Source organism: Triturus cristatus, chromosome 1_2 (genome assembly GCF_964204655.1).
Source record: "Triturus cristatus chromosome 1_2, aTriCri1.1, whole genome shotgun sequence".
Lineage (NCBI taxonomy): Eukaryota > Metazoa > Chordata > Amphibia > Caudata > Salamandridae > Triturus > Triturus cristatus.
The window spans coordinates 966000354-966025650 of NC_140580.1; the positions used below are offsets into that span (position 1 = coordinate 966000354).

The window sequence follows — 25297 nt, forward strand, 5'->3', positions numbered from 1 at the left end:
AAAAGCTTTTGGAGAAACACAAATTGATATGTTGGGGTACTTTCACTCCAGACTAGAATGTTTAGGCAGGCGTACTTTTAGAAAAGTATATGTTGCTCTCAAGGGAAGGAACAGCATATGCTGGCAGGATTTAGCAAAAATTGTCTTGTATCTCAAACCAGGTGCAGACCAGCCTATTGTTCTCAGTGATATTCCAGCTGATTACTACAGTCATGATGACGCTAAGGACATAGTTGTGTTTAACCTTTCTATTTCTGGTACCGGCATTGCTCACATTCTTGATCAATTCCCTTCAGTTTTTGAGAACAAAGTTGGCGATGTGGGGGGGTCCTCTCCATAGCCTCCCTGCCCCTCCTTCCTTTTTGCCCTACGGGTCACAGACGATTGACCACTGTTTCGCGAAGACAGGGAGAGAAAGGGTTAATATCTTCCACTGCCTCTTGCGTACAGGGAGGGATTTCCCAGACGGCAGACCAGAACCAATGGAAGGAAGGAGAGGCGGGGCCAACGCCTTGTAAGGAGAATGCGGAGGACCCAGCGTCTCATCGGAGGCCGGCAGAGCAAGGAGAGCAGACCATGAGAGAGGAAACAAGTGACATGTGGAAGGAGTGTGCCCAGAAAGAAGAACTCCACGGAGAGGTGATTGCGGACGTCGCACCAACTTCGTCCAAGACCACGAAGAAGGAGCGGAAAACTGGTCGGAGGAGTGATGGACGCCCCTGGAGGATACCTACGAGCCGCCGCAACTCAGGAGAGTTGCGGCTGTTGCAGTACGTGAAGCGGGAGGGGGGAGGGAGTAAAGGGTGGGCACCAGGGAGTGCGCCGCATCACGGGGCACTGTGGATGTTGCTGCACTTGTGTGTGTTCCTACACTGAAAACCCCCACATCCTACGCACAAGCCCCCCCCTTTGAGCACTACCTACCATTACTCGTGTTCCCTGTTATACTTACAAAGTCGGTGCCCTGAAGTTAAGGGGCTGAGAGAAAGCGTTTAAACATGCCCGTGGTAGCCTTTTCACATAATACTGCGAGCAGCGACATAAACAAGCCAGTCTCTATCCCTGCGCTGCGTGTGTGCCCCGCTCTAGATGGTGGAGGGTTCTATCCTATAAGAGTGTGAAAACAGATCAACTTACCGCCCTTCTCTTCTTCCTTCTTGAGCCTCCTGGGGTGCCCTACTGAACCAAGAACCACGAGCTACGTGGAAGGAAGACCACAACCACAACACCAGAGGGATAGAAGACGACCTATACATCTTGTTGGGCTGACGTACTGTTGTACTTTTGCTGCGTTAAATAAAACCCAATCAAAATTGATCCACAAATTCGGCCTCCTCGTTTTTCCTTTTACCCGTCCCTCTCTCCCAATGTTATTGGTTTTGAGCATGAAATTTGACTCACATCCAATGCTCAACCAGTCACTCACAAGGTCCGCCCCCTGCCATTAAGTGCTAGAGATGAATTAAAAAAGTCATGAAGAACTTATCTGATGAGAACATAATTACACCATGCAAATTTCTCTGAATGGGTTTCCCCCATAGTTTTAGCTCACAAAGGGACAGGTGAGGTCAGATTGTGTGCCGACTTGCGGTCACTTAATCACAATATCATGGTGGATTGTCACCCTTTGCCGAAGATTCACGACTTGTTGGCCAATTTAGGTGGAGCAAAATATTTTTCTTTATTAGATTTAAAGCCAGCATGTCATCATATTCCCCTTTCTGCCAAATTACAAGAACTTACCACATTTGTAACTCCATTTGGAGCTTATAAATATCTTAGATTACCATTTGGCTTGGCTTCTGCGGCCAGCGTATTCCATAAGTTGATTGACACCTTGTTGGATAATATTCCTGAGATACAGGCCTACCAGGATGACATTCTGGTGTACGCTGGCAATTGAGCAGAGTATGATAAAATTCTTATCATGGTATTGAAGACTCTCGGTAAAGCTGAATGACTGTTAGACATGACAATTTGCTGTACGGGAGATTGAATACTTAGGTCACACACTTTCATCTAATAGTATTAAGCCTAAATTTTCCCTTATCAAAGCCATCAGAGATGCCACGCCACCCAATGATAGAGAAGCCCTTCGTTCATTTCTTGGGTTGGTAGAATACTACGCCAGGTTTGTGCAAGGTTATGCACAGATTGTAGAACCACTAAGTGCACTTTTTTAAAAAGGTGCTAAGTTTGTATGGTCCACGCAGCTTCAGACTGTGTTTAAACATTTTTAAAAACTTATTGAGGAATCCCCAGCATTACACTCATTTCAAGATGGTCATAACATTTTTGGGACAGTCGATGCCAGTCTCACTGGTCTGAGAGCAGTGTTAGGACAATGGGTAGCAGGTAAAGAGAACACTGTTGCCTTTGCGTCTAGAATGCTTTGACCGGCTGAAACATTATACAGCACCATTGAGAGAGAAGGTCTTGCATGCGTTTGGGCTATTCACAAGTTCAAATCATACATATGGGGCCGTGAATTTGAGTTATACAGTGACAACAAACCGTTTATGCATACGGTCTCCAACAGTGGTGCAAACATGGCATCTGCTAGACTTGTTCGCTTACTTTCTAAACTTCCAGAGCTTCACTTCAACATCAAACATATACCTGGGGAGAAACATTTCAGAGCAGACTGCCTGTTGAGAATGGCTTTGGATGAAGCGCCTAATGAGGCAGATGATACTGAGTGTGTGGTCAAAGTTTTAGACGCTGTGTCTGAATGTCCGCCCATTACAGAGAATGATTGGAACACAGCATATGCTAATGATATTACACTTTCCAAAGTCAAAACTTTCATTACAAGTTGCCGGCCTGAGCGCAGAACCTTATCTGTGGAGTTAAGATCTTTTGCAAATGTCGCTGATGAGTTGTTGGGGGTTCATGACATGGTCATTCGCCATGATCTGTTTATTTCTCCAGAAAATCTATGCAGGACGATAATTCAGACTGCTCATCAGAGACATATAGGTGTTACAAACACCTGCCAATGCTTAAAGCAGTAATATTGGTGGCCGTCCATTGATTCACAGGTTAAGCCTACGATTGACAAATGTACTGAATGTATTTTATCAAACAAGCATTGGAAGACCCTTTCCACAGCACTCCATTCTGTTCCACTTCTGGAAAATCCATGGGACAAGGTAGGGTTGGACTTCTCTGGTCCATATGAAAATTTACGTATGACAACAGATATTTAATTTTGCTCATAGACGATTATACCAAGTAGTTGTACTATTGTTTTTGAAATTGAGCAACCACTAAAAATGCCATTAAATTCTTGCAGGTTCTCCCAAAATCATGGAGACCTATAATGGTACTCATTTTGTTTCACAATACATTTGTTCTTTTCTTAGGTCGCATGATATTCGTCATTTTAAGGTTGCATTGTACTCACTTTCCTCTAATGGTTTAGTTGAGAGAGGAAACAGAATTATCAAAGAAGGTTTACAAACTAAAATCTCTTCTACGCAAGATCCTTTGGAATTTGTACATTGCAATGTTTGCGCATACAATACAACTCCACACTCAACCACAGGTGTTGCGCCTTTCATTCTTCTTAGAGGAATAACGGCACATACTCATTTAAATACCCGTTGGTTGTGTGAGTGAGGCATAAAAGGTGATGCTTCTATCTCTTTCAAAGAACAGGTGCCACAAAACCAGGGTAACATGAAAGCACGATTCGATGCAGTAAACACTCTGTAGATCATCCCTTTACAGAAAGGTGATTGGGTGCTTATTAAGAGTCCGCAAAAGGTGGGGAAAGGTTGCTCCAAGTTTTCATCACCTGTGACCGTCGTACAGGTGAACAAATGTTCAGCTCTTCTTGACAGCAAAGGTTGGTGGAATAAAAGAGCTTTGGTCAAAATTTCCACTCCTCAAGCTGACATCATTAATAAACATACCACCTGTAATACTGAACATGGTGACTGGTTTGACTGGCACCAGGAAGGAGAGGTGGGGTTCCAGTTCAAGTATGGGGTCCATAACATCTTTCATCCATTACGACACAACAAAAGGTGACCACACCGGTTAACACACCGGTTGCTCAACAGGAGGTCACAGACATGCCAGACAGGTGTGATATGTTTAAAAAGAAGGTGCACGCCAGAAACAAATGCCGTGCAAGTTAAGAGATTATGTATTAGCCTGAATTATTTTATCTTGTTCTTTACTTGCACTTGTGTTCTATGTTATTAGAGATACATATATACTTACAGATTCAGTGTAAGTTAAAAGAATAGATATTGGATGTAATTGTTTTACTTTTTCTGCATTGCTTCTTACATGCAACTTTTTACAAATTATTTAGTTTATCATTTATATTTAGTCAATCTTCATGCTGTTTGAAGGGAAGATGTTGTAGTATGTACTATTGATTTTACAGAGTGTACATTGTTCTAGTCATGTACTTGCACGTGAATGTAATTCTAATATTGTTATGCTTGGAGAGTTCCCTCACTAGCGTAGCTGGCCAGCTGTTGGGAATCCCTTAGCAACGCCACCGTTTGCGTTGGGTTCATTGCAGCTGGACGGCTCCAGTCGTGGGTGCTCCTTCTACGTGAATAAACTTCGATTATTCTTACCTGCTGCCGTCCTTTGGTTTTTAACAGTGTTCCAGTCTCCTCTCCTGCCATAGTTCCAAAGAGCATGGCAAGAAGATGTCACTAGGCTACTCGAGCATCTAATAGCGCGCACCGGTGTGACGGCAGATTTGAAAAAGGCAACAACCGACCTTGAACATTCGTGCTTCACACCTGGCAGAATGAGGTAAGCCAAAATTGGTGTGCAGACGCAAGGAGACAGTCGAAACTGTGGCGCCCCCTCGCAATCCATCCAAATACGCTCGCTGACAGCCGACCTTCTGTGTCTCACAATATGGTCTTACAGCGCCCATGGGCTGCTTTAAACATTAGCGCACAACTTCAGTGACATCCAAACGCTTGCGCACCCTCACCGCGGAGGGTAAATTCAGGCCTTTAAAATGCAGAGGTGGCACACATGTACTAAAACTAGCCCTTCGAGTGTCTTAACTCATCCACCACCAGTATACACATCGGCGGTACGATCTTCACCTGCTGCCAGTATACTCTCCACCAGTACGTCCCACAAACATGAACGAATGCAGTACAATCCAGCTGCACACCGGGAAGGCACTTGTTCAAATCCAACTGCACACTTCGTAGGTTACAGAGTCAACAGACACGATTACACAGCGTGCCTTGAAGCAAAACAGGTAACACGCCATCCAACCGCCATTGACTGCGTGCCGTCTGGTGTAACAGACACTGGTGGGGTTCCAGGGCGTCTCTCTTTACTTCCTAAATCTTCGATCACTATTCTTTGTTTTTGTCTTTAAGTTCACTGGCTCTTCAATCTCCTTCCACACAATAGGTTCGTTCTCCAACTGTTCCCAGTGTTACAATCAAAAAGATGTCTTCTTAATATACCGGAATCGTGAGCCAGGTCTTGTATAATATAAGTTATATGTTTATTGAAAAAGTTGTACAGGTTATAAGGAGATGGTAAAATACCCCACCAGGACCATCACCCTTGCATCTCAGTCCACTCTCACCAACTGACGCTCTTAGAAGGACAAACACCCAAAAACATTCCAATGACCTCAGACGCTGGCTGAGCACCAGGGAACATAGAACCTAGGTCGAGGATGCATTATACAAACCACAGATTAAGACGGAATTCGTATAGATTTCTTGTTGAACCCTAACCAGACAATTACTGACCATCTCTCCATCATCAAGCAACTTCTTTTCTTGCACCCACCCACTGTGATATCCAGGTGCTGGCACATTCGGACAGCTGCAATGTCTTGTTGGTCAACGTGTCAGGGTGGATACTCCCTCCTGCAGCCCACCTTAAAGTGAGTGCTTGAAAGGATGCTCATATCACATCAACTGGGACAGGTTTACACTGGCTGCCACTTGAGGCGCATATTAAATTCAAGTTGCATCATTTACTACAAGGATCTGATTTCTAATGAACCACTCCAGACCGCTTTCAAGCCTGTTTTAACCGACAGCACTCTGAAATCCAATGTAAAAATGTGCTGCCGTTCGATATACCAAAAGTTATTTCTGCATATACTCCTAGATTGGAGTACCCCCTCCCTTCTTTAATATTCACATCCTCCCTGATAATATTCTTTTTTTTAAATATTTTTTTTTATTGAGCAGAGCAGAGAACCAAAAAAATAACATAACATTGGTTGTCAGGGAGCAACAGCACTCATATTTCCAAATTTAATGCACATATATCATATATACATTTAAACCTACGTCCAACACCTATATCATATATACAGTTAAAAACTGGAACCCTTCAGACCAGGATACATCGGGATATACAAAAAAAAAAAAGAGAAAAACGAGAGTCCGGAACACCCTATGTTCATAAACATCAAGAAAGCAATTAATTACACCCTTCCCATCTAAAACTACCCTAAAGTGACTAGTGCCAGGTAATCATCAAGAATACAAGTAAATCAGTTGGTTCATCAGTAGCTTTTTTTCATTTACAAAATCTTGGCATTGTTACTTCTAAAGTGCAAACGTGCTAAAGTGCTAAAATTCCGGAAATACAGCCAAGTTGTCAAAGAACTTCCAAACCACTGCAAACCTTTTTGTTGCACCAACCCGTTTAGCATATGCTTCCTCAAATCTCCTTATTCTTGCCATTTTATTTACCCATTTGTGGTAAGATGGACTCTCTTCCGACCTCCAATTTTGAAGGATTAGTGTTCGTGCTACTGTAGAGCAGATTGATATAAACGTCTCTTTAGCTCTTATCAAATCTGACCTAGCTTTAGTGAGTCCAAAGAGAGCCACTTCTGTCTCGGGGTTGATCTTTTTTTTAATTGACTGGCTCATTGCTAAAAAAATGTCTTTCCAAAAGGTCTCAAGCTTCATGCATGTAAAAAATATGTGAAGCCAGTCTCCCTCGCCTTGGGAGAGCATTTATTATCTACTTCTGGATGACATTTGTTTAGCTTTTTCGGAGTATAATAGGCCAGCCATCGAGACAAGAAGGCCATCCTTTTAAAATTGGCCGCTCTCAGGGCCTTGCTTCCTATTTGGGCTATAGCCTGCCATTCCTGATGAGAGAGGGAACAATTCGTCTCCCGAGTTATTTTCCCTCCCTGGTAATATTCACAGGAAATTAAATTCTCTCATGTTCATGGAAGGTTTTGGACAATCATGACTAAATATATCTTGCTATTATTTCAGCCTTTCCTTATTAACTTTTGTTACGTGAATTGATAAAGAGACTGTATCGCCTTGGGTTTATGCTATCTTGTTTTTTTAAATTGATTTAGCCTGATAATGTTTCTTGTGATTTCATTGTAATTTTATGTATAAATATTATTATTTTCAAAAAGAAATTTCATTATTTTGCGATTGTTGCGCTGTTCTAAATGTGTAAAATTGGAAGCAAGATTGCAGCCACCTGTTTCAAATGTTTATTTTACTATTGCATGCCAGATATGACTGCTGAAAAATGTTTACATTAAAAAACGAAAAATGAAATAAGATCACAGCTCCAATAAGTATATAAAGGAGAAATGCAGTTTATAGTATATTCTTTATCTGCACGCCAGCACATTTTGCCCTATTTGTATATAGAAAAGCAAGATGTTTTTGTGGGGTAATGTTGCAAAGGAACCCTCCATTCGGTTTAACCGTATCTTAAAATGCTGTGCATTCTATTGCAGGATTTATTCAGTGACATTATTTTGCTTTTTGATATGTAATTGTGGATAGCTTTGATTTGCATATTGTAGTTAGCATTATTTAATGCTGTTAATGTGTTGAGAGATGTGATGTGAGTTACAAATTCTCAGATGGCAGCAAAAGTCTTGATCTGAATCTCGTTGGTTCAAGAGTGGGTGTGTAAGAAAGGGCAGTGTTAGGTAACACTGAGGAGCAAGCAGTAGGCAGTGTTTAATTTGAGCCGGTGGTTTCCGGTGCTCGGCACCCGCACTTAATTGGCAGCACCGACACTTAAGACAGTCTGCCACATATTGGGCTGTTTGCCTGATTTAGAGTGAGTACAACAACAGTTGTTTGCTAATTCAATATACTTTAAAAATGACTTATACCTGCCGTCCATGCTAATCTTATAGCTTTGGGGGCCTGGAATAGTCTGAACTGCCACACTTGTAGGGGTGTGATGGTTAGTAGCTTGTTTGCTACTGTCATTGGTAGGGCTAGCAGGTGCAATGGGTACATCACCCATTGGTGGTACACCACCATAGGCGGCAGCGGCCTCCTGATGAGGGCCTTGGAACTTAATTTTTAACAAATTAAGCACTGGCAGGAGGGTGGTCCTGAAAGCTGGTAGATGATTGTATGGACACTGCAGGCTCTTGGTGATGCAAAATCGTCTTCTTGAAGCCCTAATGCCAGTGGGAAGCCACTCTTGAGAGCTTGTGGGAGGATAGGGAGGGTGGTGTGGGAGATTATCCTGAGAGCCCAGGGAAAAGTTACCTAAGGTTTGGTCCCGGGAGCCGGTTGGAGGATGGCAGGCCTCAACAGACAGGAAGGCAGGTCTGGTGGCTAGTTAGCTGCCATATAATAAGCTTCCTATGAATATCTACCTAAGGGCTCACAATGCAGCCCTTATAAATATGTTAAGTACAGCCTGTGAGAAACCCTCTAAGATATAATAGGTGTCTAACTGTATACATGGAAGCATGTTGGAGCCCTGTATAAATAACAAAAAAAGAATAAATCAGACCAGCATAATGGTGAGATAACAACAGGAGAAATCAACAGTAGGGATTATGGAAATTCTATGTAGATCACAGACGGTCTTTTATTGGGCATCATTCAAATGGATGCATATAGCATGAGAAGACAACACATGGTTTGATGCTTTGGTTTGGGAGTTATTGCACTTCCAGTGGAAGTCATGATTTGTTCCTCATCCTGCACTACTTCCACTATGATCTGTTTCCCACAAGGTAAGCAGGCCGGGTGTACCTCATGGGGATGAGATTATACTTTGCAGATGGCTTCAAAGGTTACTCTAACATCCCAGGAGCGAGTGCGCAACTGCCAGTCACATTGAGAGGGAGTCACAATGACAGTGTGAGTGCTCACTAGTTTCACTTCTGTGATTAGTTGGGCTGCCGCAAGGAGAGTATCATTGAGCGGTACCAGTGTGGACTTTGAGCATTCTGGCAAGGAGAATGTTACTGCCATCTAGGTCCATAATCTCTTCAAACTCTCCACGAGGCTTGGCTAGTTTGACCATCCTGAGAAAGCAGAAGCGAGCAGTTTCTTTCATTCGGCGATATGGACTTGTATGTTTAAATCCTTGCCGATCGTGGGGTCCAAATTTTGGCAGCTGGTAGAAGGGACATTGAATGTTATAGTGTTTGACGTTGGTCAAGGCGCTTCTGTATGTTCGAGTTGCATTGCCTGTGTGCGGAACAGAAAATGCCATCTTGCTTGAGTTTACTGTGGTAGAAGGGACTGCCGTCATATAGTCTAAGGGGCTTATTTAGAGCTTGGCGGATGGGATACCCTGATACAAATATGGCGGCTTACCCTATCCACCATATTGCAAGAACCATAGGCTATAAGGACCTTGTAATAGGGTCAACAGGATATTGCTCCATTTGTGAATGAGGATTCTGTCCACTAAAATCTAAAAATGCCCCTTAGTTTCATAAGGAAATATTAAGTCTCCTAATGTGATGCAAAAATAATTCACAGGGATAGAACGCTATAGACATGTGAGGCACACTGCACTTTTCCTAAAGGATCTGATAAAGTGGCACGTCGCGTCAACTTCAATTCATGCGATCCTTAATGAATTCAAGCTATGGACCATGTAAACAGGTTTCCTTCCACTCCAGTCCTCGGACATTGTACGAAGTCCGTTTGGCTTGTCTGTCCTGGGTTCCTGCCCTGAAGTCACCTAAGGAGAGCTCCCCAACCAGTCTGCTGCTTTCTCATGACCTCTTAAGAGCTGTCGCAGAATGCTTACACCATGTAATAAGAAGATCCGTGGATTGACCACTTTCAGCAGAGATCTTTGAGTAACTTATATGTTACAGCTTCAAATTCTGAACGGGTCGACTCACCCTTTCATCATTCAAAGGTTGAAAAAATGGAGCAACACAAAGCTGAGGCAATACGCAACATCTCTTAAGTTAGAAGAAACAATTCAGTTTATTGTGTATTCCTCTGTGTTCTATCATGTGATGGGCAGATTTTCAGCTGAGCCTTGTTGTAAAGCAGTTGATAAACTTATGGTAATCTGATTCCTGCACATTGATTAAATTTGACGACTCGAGGATGATGCAGTATTACCACATTTTTAAAGTGCTTAACGTAGTAATATAGCGTCATAGGATGTTACAAAAACATGCCTTTCAACAACAACATTTTGCTTAGTATACTTGCACAAAATGCCGCAAGCTTTGCGCAAAAGCAATTTCTGCCAGTTTATCCCCCAATTTTAAGCAAAGGAAGTGCTACTTCTGTGGCAATACTATGTGTACACGTGTTTACCACATCAGTGGAATTACCAAAGGTGTAGCAGGCACGTATGAATGAGACCTGTTTACTCAACTGACCTGATTCACTTTAGTCAAACCCCACAAAATTGTTAAAGATCCCGGCTTGTCAAAAGCCTCCCAAGCACTTTAAAGGGTCAGCAAAGTTCTGAGTGAAGATCAGTCAAATGATTGAGGGCGGAATTCTAAGCCCCCTGTCCCCCAAACCAACAAGTGAACCTTAACAGAAGCAGAGTGGTAATTCCAGAGAAGTAATCCTAGATCTTTGGTTACATAAATCTTGAGGGATGTTCTTCTTCGATTCTTTTGCTTTCAGCATACCTGCATTCTGAAGACTTCTGCAAAGGATCCCCAGGGAAGGATTACTAAAATGACTCAGTGAGTCAAGCTGCTAAAGAGTGTTTCTAAGCCACGACCGAAAATCGCTCAGCCGTCACGTGCGCATAAATCCAGATTTTTTGTTGTTGTTTTAATTCACATCCTCCTGCTTAACTGATGATAGGCATTGTGTGGTGATGTGACTCTAACACTGTCAACATTCTGTGATGTCATATGGAATACTAAGTCAGGATTCTGTGAATGTGTAAAGTGGCGGTTATGGGCTGTGTGCTGGTGGCGGTTAGCACGGCACCCTTCTTCTCCCAATAAATCTTCCTGCTCATCTGCTCTACAACCTAGTCTACGTCTCTTTACATTGTTATGGCATTTTTAGAAGTACCATTCAACAAGGTCTGGTTTGCTAATTTTGCTTAATTCAACATGGAAGTGACATGTTGATAGCCTCTGACACTTATGCCACATCCTCCTCCTCCCCCACGAAAACAGTGAATAACATTACGAGACCCTCTTGTTCTTTTGGTGAGAGAAAAACGTCTCAAGTCATATTTATTATCAAAAGTGTAAAAGTCAAAACACAAAACATAGGGACAATCATTTATACATTTGTACAGAATCTTTTGGACCCAAAAACCTAGTAAACTAGACATCAAATTACCTAAATAAAAAATCACTCCCTCCATGAGCTTGAAAACATTTTTGTGAACTTGTGGTTTGACTCCTCGACAGGTACTCCTAGCACTCTAAAGAAGCCCCACTTTCAAAATGGCCTCATGTGTGAAAACCTGTGAGAAACTCCCAACCCAGGATGCAAAAAAGGTCCACATAATTAGGTCATATTCCATATGCTAGAAAGTAATACAACCAGAGAAACCTCCTTGGGTTGCCCCCAGCACCCTTGGAGAGATGGGCTGGGGACTTGGGTCATAACTTGGTTCCCTGGTGCTGAGTGCATACTCCACCGCTCCAAAACCCCCAAAATGTGATCAGCTAACAGGAATGGAAGACCGGTAGGGGTGCAGGAGCAACCAACCCAACCCCTAGTAAAAGGTTTAAAATGCTCCAAAGAGTCCTCGAGGTCCAGGTGAAACTGACATTCTATGTACCTTATTTCTTGCAAGATGCCAAGGTGACCAGAAGTGTCCCCACCAGCATGAGCTCACCCAACCATAGGCTAGCATGGTTCACCTACTGCCTAGGAGAAAGATCTACCCCATCAGGGGGAAATCCCTCCTCAATGTACACATGGTCAATGCACATAGATAAGAGGGTCTTCAGAGGCATGAGTATTTTCCATTCTGGCATGTTGTGGCATAGAGTACAGTGGTGCAGAGTAAATTGGCGTAGAGTGCAGTGCTGTAGAGTACAGTGGTAGAGTAGCTTGAAGTGGTGTTCAATAGAATGGTGCAGAGTTATGTAGATTAGTACAGAGTGGAGTGGTACAGCGTAGACTGAAGCGACATAGAGTAGAGTGGCATAGAGTAAACTGGAGGAACACAGTGTGCAGTGGTGTAGAGTAAATTGTTTCAGAGTAGAGTGAAGTGGCATAGAGTGCAGTGGCACATGGTAGAGTGGAGTGGTGCAGGGTAGAATGTCATAGAGTGTTGTAAAGTGGATTGGCATAGAGTGCATTGGTGTAGAGTGCAGTGGCATGGAGTGCTGTGTGGCAGAGTAGAGTGGCATAGAATGGAGTGGTGCAGAGTAGAGTGAAGTGGCCTAAACTAAAGTGGTGTAGAGTGCAGTAGTGAAGAGTGCAGTGGTGCATTGTAGAGTAGAGTGGAGTAGAGACTTGTGCATTGGTGTACAGTGGTGCGGAGTAGAGTAGAGAGGCACAGTGTGAAGTGGCATAGAGTGTACTGGTGCAGAGTAGAGTGCAGTGACGCAGTGTGGAGTGGTGTGGGTTGGAGTGGAGTAGTGTGGAGTGGAGTGGTGCAGAGTAGAGTGCATTGGTGTGGATAGGTGCAGGGTAGAGTCCTCACCTATTGTATTGATTTGGTTTTATTATATTAAAATATTTGTTTCCGCCACACTTCAGGATTATCAAAAAGACATTAAAATTGTATGTGCTACAAAAAAAAGGGCACTGTACAGGCCTCCTCCAGCACACCCCCAGTAGCCGGCGTGGCAGCACTGGCTGAAGGATACGTTAAACAGGGAATGGGCCATGGGACAAACTCAAATTGGACAGCCTAAAACAAATAAAACCAGAAAGCAGAAAGCAAGCAAATGTGAGTTGCAAACCAGACAGCCAATGGTAAGCAACGGGCCGAATGCATTACCAGGGAAGCTTTACGAATGCCCCCAAGATGTCATTAGCAAACCAGACAGCTGCTCAGTCGGGTAGGCTTCAACCCAACTACCACCAGGTTCCTGGCTACAGTGTGCTCACTTCAATCGCAACGTAGTAGAGGGCCATACAGACCACACTGTAACGCCAATTGAGAGGCTGCAATTGCACGAGGAGCGGAAGGCTGCCAGGACCATGGTGGAGGGTGCACTCAACCACCACAGAAGCACAAAGCCACAGAATCACGAAGGACAAAGAAAACACCTCAGCCGGAGCAGCAGGCCCCCAGTGCCAAGCTGGTGTGCATGACCAATAACCACAATAAAGAAAACCCATCGGCTCAGCCCCTGAAGTGAATAGAGTGCACATCGGGGCAGCTCTTTTAGCTACCTAGCGCAAAAATTCTGGAAGTCTCTGCCTCTCTCTGTATGTCAAGCTCCACCCGAATACAAAATATAAAACCTGGCTATTCAGATCAGGCTGATTCTACAATAATTCAGATGTCATTCGGCCTCATGGAGCTGGACTTTAGCACTGGGACACTTTGTCGGAGTAGCCATGCACTCTACAAGTCTTACTATCATTATTTATTATGAACACTAGGGCTCATGGCAGTGGCATGGCGAGGAAGGTCAGGCATAAAGAGACCGAGCCCTGTCACGCGCTCCCAGTTTACAGACAGCACAACCCGGCCTATGAGTCGCATCCACACCTCATGAGCCCACACAATGCGATGGATGGACCAAATGAAAGAAGGTGGATCATATCAAAGGGGCCTGATGCTTACTAACTCAACATCTTGCATCCTCCGGCCCCACCACACACTCCTTATCCTCGCCTCTCACCAATCTGGGAGGAGTACCTTGGAACTTTCCTCTGAGGGTCGCATTCCAAATGCGTTTGAAAATGCTGAAAATGTAAACCCTGATAGTAGTGTTTCTTATGGTACCAGTACTTATACATGTGCCTCCCTCTAGTATGGCTTATAGAACTTGTGGTCTACCCAGGTGTGCATAGATGCATTATTTACAACTGTCTCAAGTGTGTATTAATACACATATCTTGGCCGTGGATTACTGTATGTATCTGCTTTAAGGTGCCACTGCAAATAGCCACAGGATTGCACCAGACTGCAAAAACTTCCAAAAGTGTCCTTTTGCTCTGGGAAAGGGTGTGCTCGAATAGCAAAATACCTGTTTTTAGGTGGCAGGCACACTGGAGAGAAGGCTTGTTTCTGTTTTATGCTGTCTGCCTCTACCATGGCTTTACAGAACAGGAGACCACCTTCCTCCCTTTCCTCAGAGGCACCTGAAGGTCAGCATTATCCATCATGGAATAGTTTCTAAAGAAAAAAAGATATGGCAACTGATATTATATATTTTTTTTTAAAGATTATAAATGTAGTTCCCAATAGATCCCACCGACTTCAAACTCTGAGGTCATCCAAAAGCCATTTACCGATGGAGTAGATTTTTGTTTGTTTTTTCTTTGCTTCTTGTGCCTCATGATGTCCCAGTGTCTCTTCCTAATCAGCCCACTTGCAAGATGCCCATGGGCCACAATTGAGAATTGTGGGTAGTGGATTTCCAGTGTGGAATTCTCGACCACTGAATACTGGAGGTCCAGTGCTCCAGCTTAAAGATTTACTGGATGCAAGAACTACAAACCTGATTTTACCAGCCAGAAAAAAAACACAGCAGATAAAATCACTGCAACCTATCTCTCAGTCCTTTTTCTCTCCAAATTCACGCAGAGGCATAGCAACAGATGTTATTAAGAGCATAACTCTGATCCTGATGCATGACATCAAAAAATACAGGTCATACTGTGGGATTCGACTCAAATATGTGTAGTTAGCATAATGTATCTTAGACTGTACCTCTATTCCATATGCATCGAGAACTGCTTTATAAAGTAACTCTTCTGGTCTCTGTGTCTTGCATGATAGAAAGGGCCGAAAAGCCATACTGTGGCCATCTTGGATCATGAACGGTCGTGCTTCAGATCACGTGTCTCTCTCTACCCACCGTCTGTATGATTTAGCTCGTACCAGCCTAGAGACAGGGTGAATTGTATTTACGGCCGAGGCCCAAGGTAACATCTGCAGTAGGGAGTACTAAGCGAAATTCCTCTGTGCCCGAGACGAAAGGGAGTCACCCGGCCGACCTTCTCTGAACGAGATAGTAACCTTATACGGGCAGATGGTATGAGCTCATTTAGGAGCTCTAGGGCTAACTGGTGTTTTTCCACTTACAATGCTTTGTATGCTGAACCTGTTATGTATATAAGTGTGATCTTGTCAAGGAGCCAGCAGTCTTCTTCGGCGCACCTGATGGGTGAGGTTCGATGAGGCTCCTCTATGTAGAGTTCTGTTTTGGCCAATAAACGCTTGAACCTTCTATGTTGCCAACTGCTTATTATTGACTTGATATTGCGGGCCACTGGTAAGTGTGGCCCTTGGGATTACTATTAGATTACTTCAGTTGGCGACCACGAAGGGACCCAGTGATAGGGTCTTCTCCCTCCCCGTAAACAGGTGAGAGGATCGGGGGCATCTTGGCTGGGTGGGCGGAGGGGAGTCTACGTCCGCTCCGCGCTCCCGCTCGGGGTACCCTCTGCTGCTAGTGACCCTTCACCGGGGTCCTACCGGCTTGACCCAGGAGCTGACCGTATTGGTCGTAAGAAGTTGGCAGCGGAGAACGAACATTCGTACCTGGGTGTACCCGGTGAGTAATTTGTTTGTTTGAAACATGCGCTGTTGAGCGGTGCATTTGTTTGAAGCACGCGCTGTTGAGCGGTGCATCTGGAACAGTTAACTGTATTTGATTTGAGGGGTCGTGAGTACCCTAGGAGAATTACGGAGGTCTTGCAGGGTTGTCCGGTAGGGACTGACTGTAGAGACTCCGCGGATCCTTTGTGATGTTTTGAGATACAGATCAGATGCCTAGTTGTTACTTGTGAGTAATGCACGGCCGGATTGCACTCGGAAAAACCTGCGGCTATAACTGGGTAGCCATGAGACATATCTGAGGTACGGCTTGGTCTACATCAGAACAGTCTCAGTGGTGAACCAGGGAGGTCATGGGATGGTCCGTAGTCCAGTCCGTGGTTACCCCTGTCTGATCGTCTCCTGCCAGTCTATTGAACGACGGCCTGTTGTGATTTTGTTGATCCTTTTTGAATAATTCTCCACGAACGGGAGTCGACGGGCTCCGTTCGTTTGTTTGGATGCATCAAATTTGGATAGGTTGAACTGCAGAGAGTAATGTAGACATACATGTTATCTGTGGCATAGAGTCTGTTATATGTTATTTGTGTCTGTCTACTAACCAACATGTTGTGTTTCAGCAAATTGAATTGTTTTGGTTGTTGTTGTCGGACTAGCGACTCTCGGTTGGCCGATAGTCAGCCTGCCCCACCGGAGGGCAGCCCTAGCCATTTCATGTATGTGAAGCACGGAATTGCCCCCATATTGTTCAACACCCTGTGGCATAAGTATGCTAAAGGTAATGAAGAGTTGCAGTGGCCGAAGACTGGTTCCTTTGACGAAAAGAAAGTTGCCTTTCTACAGGAGCAACTATTCTCCAGGCGCAGTAGGCAATCTATGTTTGATGCCTCAAACGCCTGGCAGAAAGAGGCCAAGCAGAGACGGATGAAGGGGTAGAAGCTGGCGAGAGCCAAGGCGGGACAGACCGTAACTCAGAAAGCTGTAGCCTATGACAGAGCACGGGTAGAGAAAGGAATCGATTGTATGAATCGGGAGTTTAGATTAAAAGTTGATAAAAGTAATGTGGCCCGACCCAATGCAGAGGATGAAATAGAAGACCTGCTGGACATGCGACCACCGCCCCCGTATGTTCCGCAACGGTTGTACCCGGAGGTAACAGCTGCTATTGTATCGGCTGGAGCGAAGACCGTTGACTCCATGCCGGCGCCAGTTGCCTCTACAGCAACTTCAGTTGCGTCGACGCCTCAGCCCCCCTCCCTTGTGCCTGTCATTGCTCATTCTCGGCTGTCCTCCTCTGTCTCGGAAATTATGGCCTTATTGCCCAATTTGCGGTCTGCCTCGACAGCTGAAGCTCCACAGCTGTCACCGGGGGCCATGTATTCCCTTTCCGCCCTGACCTCCTCTTCCGCGAGTGCAACTCCTTTCACAGCTGTTTCAACTCCAGTACCTCCGACCGGTTCATTAGATGGCAGGAAGTTGTTCACTCGATCAGCTTTAGGAACCGAGGAGAAGAAGGTCATTGCAGTCCAGGCATCCCAGTGGATGCGGCAACCTATTTATACCCTGACTGACATATGGAACACCATGCGAGATTATGAACCAGTAATGCAGCAGCACGCGCTGGCCCATATGGCCCAACGCCTCATTTCATTGTGGGAACAAGCCTATAAAGGGGAAAGAGCTCCGGCCATACTATATGATATCCACACTCAGGCCCATAGATCTCAGCTAAGTCCAGAAGCGGTGTACGGGAATGTGAACACTCTGGTCAGTTACAGAATGCGCCTACACGCAGCTAGCCCTGCAGGGGTACAGCAGTTCCCAATGCGTGAGGTGCAGCCTATTTATCACCCCGAAGTAACCGAGATAGTAGACGCACAAGGGGCGGTTACCCGCCCAAGAGTAGACGCCCGTTTCCAGGAACAATGGGTATATACCCCCTGGAAACGTAGTGAGGTACTTTCATTGAAAACCCAGTTGCCTGACCCCAGAAAGAATCCTACCGCATACTATAAGGAACTTACAGAAGCCGCCTCCTCGGCGGTGATGACACTGGCTGACATCGAGCTTTTTTTTGCTCTATTGGTGCCGGTGGACATATGGCGGCAGGTGCATGACCAGGATCATGTGGCTGAGTTTGGGGGAACATGGGAACAATTGAGAGACTGGGATAGGGATCGTAATCCAGGAGATAAACCTAGAACTGAGATATTGACTTTGCCGGAGAAAATAATAACCTATATGCATTCCCTAATCCCTCCTAGGAAGGTGGATTGGGACAAATTGACTGCGTGCAAGCAGAAGAAGGACGAGAACGTGTCCGACTTCTTCACGAGGTTCGAAGGAGTTTTTATTGATTTTGCGGGCAAGATCTGTCTAAGGAGGGTGGCATACGTCTGTTTGTTAATAGGTTTGTAACTAACCTGTTGCCCGAGATATCAGCCCGACTTCAGGCTGCGGAGAGTACCTGGACTACATCAACCACCTCGACTATTCTAAGTATGGCTCAATACTATGAGCATCGGGAGAACGAGAGTAAGGAAAAGACGGAAAAGAGATCGAAGGACTTGAAAACTAGGGTCTTGTTACAGCAAGTTGAGAGGGGACGTGGTAGGGGTCGGGGAACACAGAACTTTGCCCCGCGAGGGGCGGGGCTTGGACAGGGTGTAGGACGAACGGATTTAGGAATCAATCAGTGTGCATTTTGTAAGCAGGAAGGGCACTGGCGAGCTCAGTGTCCGTTGTTGCAGGCGCAAACCGGCGTTCCGAGGGGTCAAGGGAGAGGCCGTGGCAGTGGTCGTCGAGGTGGATATACGAGACAGGAGGGAGTTGGGCAAGGTGAGAATAGCCAGAATTGTTTCGACCATGGTCAAGGAAAGCAGTATTATAATGAAGGATGTGTCAGTAACGACTCGGCAGGCTATTCTGAGGCATAGGAGAGCCGAGGACAGAGTGGGGGACACGTGTCAATTCCGATCGATCAAAATGGACCTTACGTACATGCTCGTCTAATGGATGCATCGGGTAAGTTTCTAGTTGACACGGGGGCTATGAATAGTTCCGTTTCACATGCCCTTGTCCCTGGGGCTGCTCTGTCTGGCCAGAATAACGTGTCTGTAGGTTTCTCCGGAACTCCAGTGGTAAGCCCCATCTCCCAACCTCTTTCTCTTAACTTGGGGCCGATTTCAATTGACTCACCTTTCCTTCTGACTTCACAATGTGGTGAGAATCTTTTGGGAATGGATATACTGAAGAGGCTGTATGCCCGCATCTATTGCTCTCCAGACGGTGTTTATTTGACTATTAGGAAACCCTTACCTCCCTCCGCACAATGTTTCTCTAAAACGGACCCTCTGCCCCCTGAGCTTGCAAAGATGCCACAGAGTCTCTGGGCTACTGGAGATACTGATGTAGGGTTGTTGAGCATACCACCCATTTCGATCACTCTGAAACAAAATGCTCGATTACCCAGAGTTCCGCAGTATAAGATTGCCCCCGCAGGGGAGCGGGCATTACTGTCCATTGTTCACGATTTGATCCGCATGGGGGTGGTGGAAGAGACGGCTTCTAACACGTGCAACAGCCCTATTCTTCCTATTCTTAAACAGGCCCGATAGATCAGAGTCCTGATTATGCTGATACTTATCGTTTCGTGATTGACCTGCGTGAAATCAATAAGATTGTCGTACCCCAATATCCCGTAGTGCCAGACATCACTACTATCTTGACAATGATTCCCCCGACGACTAGATTTTTCTCTGTCATTGATTTGAAAAACGCCTTTTTCAGTATTCCCATACATCAAGATAGCCGTTATCTTTTCGGCTTCTCCTTAGGAGGTCGCAGCTTCAGATTTTGTCGCGCCCCACAGGGCTATACAGAGAGTCCTAGTATTTACAGCCAAGCGCTTAAAACTTTGTTGGACACATTAACCTTGCCACCCGGTAACGTTTTAGTGCAGTATGGGGACGATCTTCTCGTGGCCTCTGATACTGAGCATGGTTGCCGAATGGCGACGACTGCGTTGTTACAGCACTTGGCAGACCATGGTAATAAAGTTTCGTTGTCAAAGTTTCAATATTGTCGACCGGAGGTGACCTATCTCGGTCATCTCCTGTCGAAGGAGGGACGACGGCTAACCCCTTATCGTATTCTAACCATATCTAACATGCCTGTTCCTTGCATGCAACGTGATGTCCGCGCTTTGCTTGGCATAACTTCTTACTGTCGCCAATGGATCCCTAACTATTCCTTACTGACTAAACCTTTCCTGCATCTAACGACTAAAGATGTGCATGAACCTTTACCTTGGACAGCTGAATGTCAGAATGCTTTTGTTTCTCTGAAATCTGCTCTTTGCTCTGCCCCTGTGCTTGGCACCCCTGATTACCGGAAGCCTTTTGTACTCTACGTGCATGAGGTGGACGGTTGCTCGCTTTCAGTGTTAACACAAGGATTTGGTGGTAAGCAAAGACCTTGTGCATACTTTTCGGCGGTATTGGATAATGTCGCCAGGGCACTTCCCAGTTTCCTGAGAGCCACGGCTGCGGTTGCAGTGGCGATCTGACAATCGGAAGGGCTCGTCCTGAATACGGACCTGACAGTGATGGTGCCCCACGCTGTGGACGTATTGTTGAACAGGACACAGACTCAGCACTTAACTAGTGCGCGTCTTACGGGGTACGAATTGACCCTGTTTGCACAACACATCACTATCAAACGATGTGTCACCTTGAACCCTGCTACTTTACTACCCCTCCCTCCGGAGGATCACAGTCAAGATATACATGATTGCATATTTTGGACAGAAGAAGAAACGAAGGGGCGGATAGATTTGACAGATATTCCCTTATCTGACCCTCAAGGGGAATTGTATGTCGATGGCTCATGTTTTCGGTTACCCAATGGCACTACGACCGCTGCTTATGCGATCACCACGTTGCAAACAATAGTTGAGACGGCCAAGGTACCTTATCGATCGGCCCAGGCTGCTGAGTTAGTCGCACTACTGAGGGCTTGTGAATTGGGTGAAGGGTTGAGGATAAATGTCTACACCGATAGCCAGTATGTTTTCGGCGTAGCACATAGCTTTGGAAGATTGTGGGCGGAGAGAGGTTTCCTTACATCCCATGGTCAGAAGATACAGAATGGTCAGTTGGTGTTGAGGTTGTTAGCCGCCCTGACCCTGCCCCAAGCCATAGCTGTTGTTAAATGCAGTGCTCATAAAGCAATAGTTGATGATGTAGGTAAGGGTAATGCCTTTGCGGACAGAATCGCTAAAGAGACTACCACTTCCATGTTCGTAACGAGTTCACATAAAGGGATGATAGAAGCAGAGGCATTCAGTAACACTATAGACAGCGTAAGAGAATTGCAATTAGAAGCAACCCCTGAAGAACTAAAATACTGGCAACAGCAGATAGGAAAGCTGGATGACAATGGATGCTGGATTGATCTATCAGAAAGATTTAGGTGGCTGCTGCCGAATGCATTTGTGAATGCAGTCGTGTCCATGGCACACGGTCCTGCACATGTGGGGATTCAAGGTATTTGCTCAATACTGGATCCTGTGTGGTATAATACCAACATCCACAGGACTGCGAAGCAACTAGTTCAGAATTGCATTATTTGTCTACAGCATAACCCAGGGGGTAGCATCCCTGTTTTGACTGGTAGCTTTGCGCCACCCACCCTACCTTTTGAGGTGCTACAAATGGACTTCATTCAGTTTGAACGGGTTAAGAATCTTAAATACGTTTTGGTGGTGGTTTGTACGTTTAGCAAGTGGGTGGAGGCATACCCTACCAAGGAAAATACTGCCCTAGCCACCGTGAAGGCCCTAGTAAAAGAGTTCTTTCCTCGCTATGGGGTACCCCGGGTGATTTGGAGTGACAATGGGAAACATTTCAATGCTGACCTTTTTGAACATGTTTGCAAGGGTCTGGCAATACAGCAGAAGTTTCATGCGGCTCGCCATCCCCAATCAGCAGGATTGGTGGAAAAATATAATGGGATCCTGAAATTGAAATTGGCTAAGCTGCAGGACACCACAGGTCTAAAATGGCCCGATCTCTTACCTCTGGCTTTACTATCTGTAAGGACCACTCCTCACTCCCGCAGTGGAATATCGCCATATGAAGTGATATTTGGTAGGCCCGCTAATGTATGGGGTGTGCCGCGACCAAAATCCCTTAGAGACATCGAGTACCCTATGTTGGCAGACTACCTTTATGCACTAACTAAAGATCTTCGTTCCATTCACTAACAGATAGCAGCAGTGCTGCAGCCTCTTCCGGAGGGTCCCGGACACGGCGTGGAGCCTGGACAGTGGGTCCTGGTTCGGAACTACCAACGGAAATCGAGTCTAGACCCACGCTGGACCAAGCCTTTCCAGGTGCTTCTGGCCACGAGGACGGCTGTGAAGGTTGAAGGGAAGCGGCATTGGATCCATGTGTCTCATCTAAAAAAGGTCCCGCTTCCCTTGCCGGATGACCAACGGGACCAAAGAGAGGTGTTGAGACACGAAAGCGATAAATCGACCGAAGAGTCACCTTCCCCGGAAGCCCAAGGAGAAACGGATGGGCGAGCGGAGGGTGTCGTGAGTTCGGCGACATCTGTAAAAGGTAATCAGGGATCTGGGGTTGCAACAGGTGACAGGGAAAGTCACACACTCAATCCTTTACCTGACCCCACTGTGCCTGTTCTTTTCATTAATCCTGAAACACCGGGTCATGTTCGCTATAACCTGCGGCCCCGGCCGAAAGCAAAGATCCCAGGCTCAGGCTAGAGAATGAAAGTGAGAGATCTGAGTAGCCTCTGGGAATAAGTAAAAACACTGGACTGAACCCGTTGAGAGCCTGGAACTTTTTGATATTGCTCTGTTCAGAAAGAAGATAGAGACATTGGTTGATTGGTGGGGGCCCAGGTGGAGTTTTCCTTTCTACAAGAGTTGCGCCAAGTACAACACCGACGCGAGAAGTTTTTGTGTTCATTTTCCTTTTTGTGATTACATGGAACAATAGGAGTCTGCCTGTGAGGCTCTATAACAGACACAGGAAAGAAGCACCCTCCGGCAGGTTGGACTGCTTATAGATTTTCTGTTTCCCCGAGCTTATGTTTGGACTTTTAGTGAGAATGTACCCTTTTGCTCGTTTTGTCCCTGAAGAGGAGCGTCCCATAGTACACCGCCCTTTGCATCCACATTTGCCAATGTTTTCTACTTGGAGCTTGCGTGCCAAGATTGTTTTTATTGTCATAATAGTTGTTTCATTAATGTTATGCTTAGGAATGTTAATTTATCTAGAATTCTGCTATCCTGTGCATACCCTGATAGCTACCACCCCTGTCCCCGAGGAGCACCATTTTCAGACTTTTGCCCCGCATAAAGAAAGACACCGCCAGACCTATGTGAATAATGCTTTCATTGAAATGTTGCATCAAACCCACAGTTCAACGAATACCACAAACTGCTGGGTATGAGGGCTCCTCCCCTCAGTAATGCACAAACATGATCTGTTCATTTCAATGCCGTTGTCATATTTAAGCAGTTGTGAAGCATGGTTTAGATTATTGTCGATGATGTATGAACATTATGCAGTTGATGGGCACCGATTTTCAGAAAAAGATTATGATCTGATTCTGGCCTATATAGAAAGACATCAGGGATTCACTCCAAATGCAGAGGGTACGGACGGTACCCTGGATCCTACCGCTTGTATGAATGTGTATACGGAACATGAGAATGACACCTGGTTAAGGGATGAAGTATCGGATTTTGTGTCTTTCAACTTTACCGAGTATTTTAGATATTTCCAGGAGCGAAATGTGTCAAATGAAAGAATCATCCCGGTCCCCGTGTTGAATAGCTCATCCTCCTTTTGCATACATGGTACTGGCCATTTATTTGTTGGTTATAGTAGATGTAACTATACCTATAGATTACAAACCTTTAGCAGCCCACCTATACTCACTCCCCCGAATGTATATTTTGTGTGTGGAGAAAATGCTTACACTTGGCATCCCAGAGGATGGTCAGGTAAATGCTACTTATCCTTCTTATACCCGCCTGTTTATATAGCGCCTTCTGATTACCACCGATCCCACTCGCTGAATCGACGAAGTCTAGACTCAGTAAAAATTAATGCAGATGCCACTGACCAGACTGATACCCCTGCCCAACATTTTGTTGACATAATAAAGGGAGTTCTGCCTATGTGGGGACCCATTTTGACTAGTAAAGAAATTAGAAGACTGTCCAGGGTAGTAGAGGGAGTAGTAAATACCACTGCTGGGATACTGATCAATATCACAGTCGAGCTTCAAGCGACCCGACTTGTGACGCTTCAGAACCGCCTTGTTTTAGACGTTATCCTAGCTGATCGCGGAGGAGCATGTAGAGTGATTGGCAGCTCCTGATGTGTATATATACCTGACTCCGCCCCCTCGGTCCATCTGGCCATACAGAAGTTACATCGATTGGCATCCGAGATTCACACGGAGACAGGAACCTGGTCTATTTCAGGCTGGTTCTGGGATCTCCTTACCACCTGGGGTTGGAAAATCTTCATGGTCCTTCTAGGAATAGGAGGTTTCCTTTTCACTTGTTGTGTCTGCATCCAATGTGGGCCCGCTTGTTGCTCCTATTGTGCCACCCAAGTTCGCCTTGCCTTACCTACTCCTAAAGCAAACCAGGGTAAGGTAAACGCTCAATTAGTTCAGAAAGAGATACACGACATAATGCAAATAGACGAGGGAATTTTCGAAGAGTAGTTCCATGGATAGCTACATTATGCTAAAAAGGGGCGTTCTGTGGGATTCGAGTCAAATATGTGTAGTTAGCATAATGTATCTTAGACTGTACCTCTATTCCATATGCATCGAGAACTGCTTTATAAAGTAACTCTTCTGGTCTCTGTGTCTTGCATGATAGAAAGGGCCGAAAAGCCATACTGTGGCCATCTTGGATCATGAACGGCCGTGCTTCAGATCACGTGTCTCTCTCTACCCACCGTCTGTATGATTTAGCTCGTACCAGCCTAGAGACAGGGTGAATTGTATTTACGGCCGAGGCCCAAGGTCACATCTGCAGTAGGGAGTACTAAGCGAAATTCCTCTGTGCCCGAGACGAAAGGGAGTCACCCGGCCGACCTTCTCTGAACGAGATAGTAACCTTATACGGGCAGATGGTATGAGCTGATTTAGGAGCTCTAGGGCTAACTGGTGTTTTTCCACTTACAATGCTTTGTATGCTGAACCTGTTATGTATATAAGTGTGATGTTGTCAAGGAGCCAGCAGTCTTCTTCGGCGCACCTGATGGGTGAGGTTCGATGAGGCTCCTCTATGTAGAGTTCTGTTTTGGCCAATAAACGCTTGAACCTTCTACGTTGCCAA

The 25297-nt window shown here is 45.4% G+C and overlaps 1 long non-coding RNA gene across 1 annotated transcript in view; it reads left to right on the forward strand.

Moving 5' to 3' along the window:
- The window catches only part of LOC146868464 (uncharacterized), an 89952-nt gene extending 66819 nt beyond the window's left edge, over positions 1-23133 (forward strand). Inside the window, exons 2-3 of the long non-coding RNA XR_014966236.1 lie at positions 4626-4782; positions 22175-23133. This is a non-coding gene — a long non-coding RNA (uncharacterized LOC146868464). The remainder of the gene's footprint in view (positions 1-4625; positions 4783-22174) is intronic.
- Positions 23134-25297: the final 2164 nt, after the last annotated feature.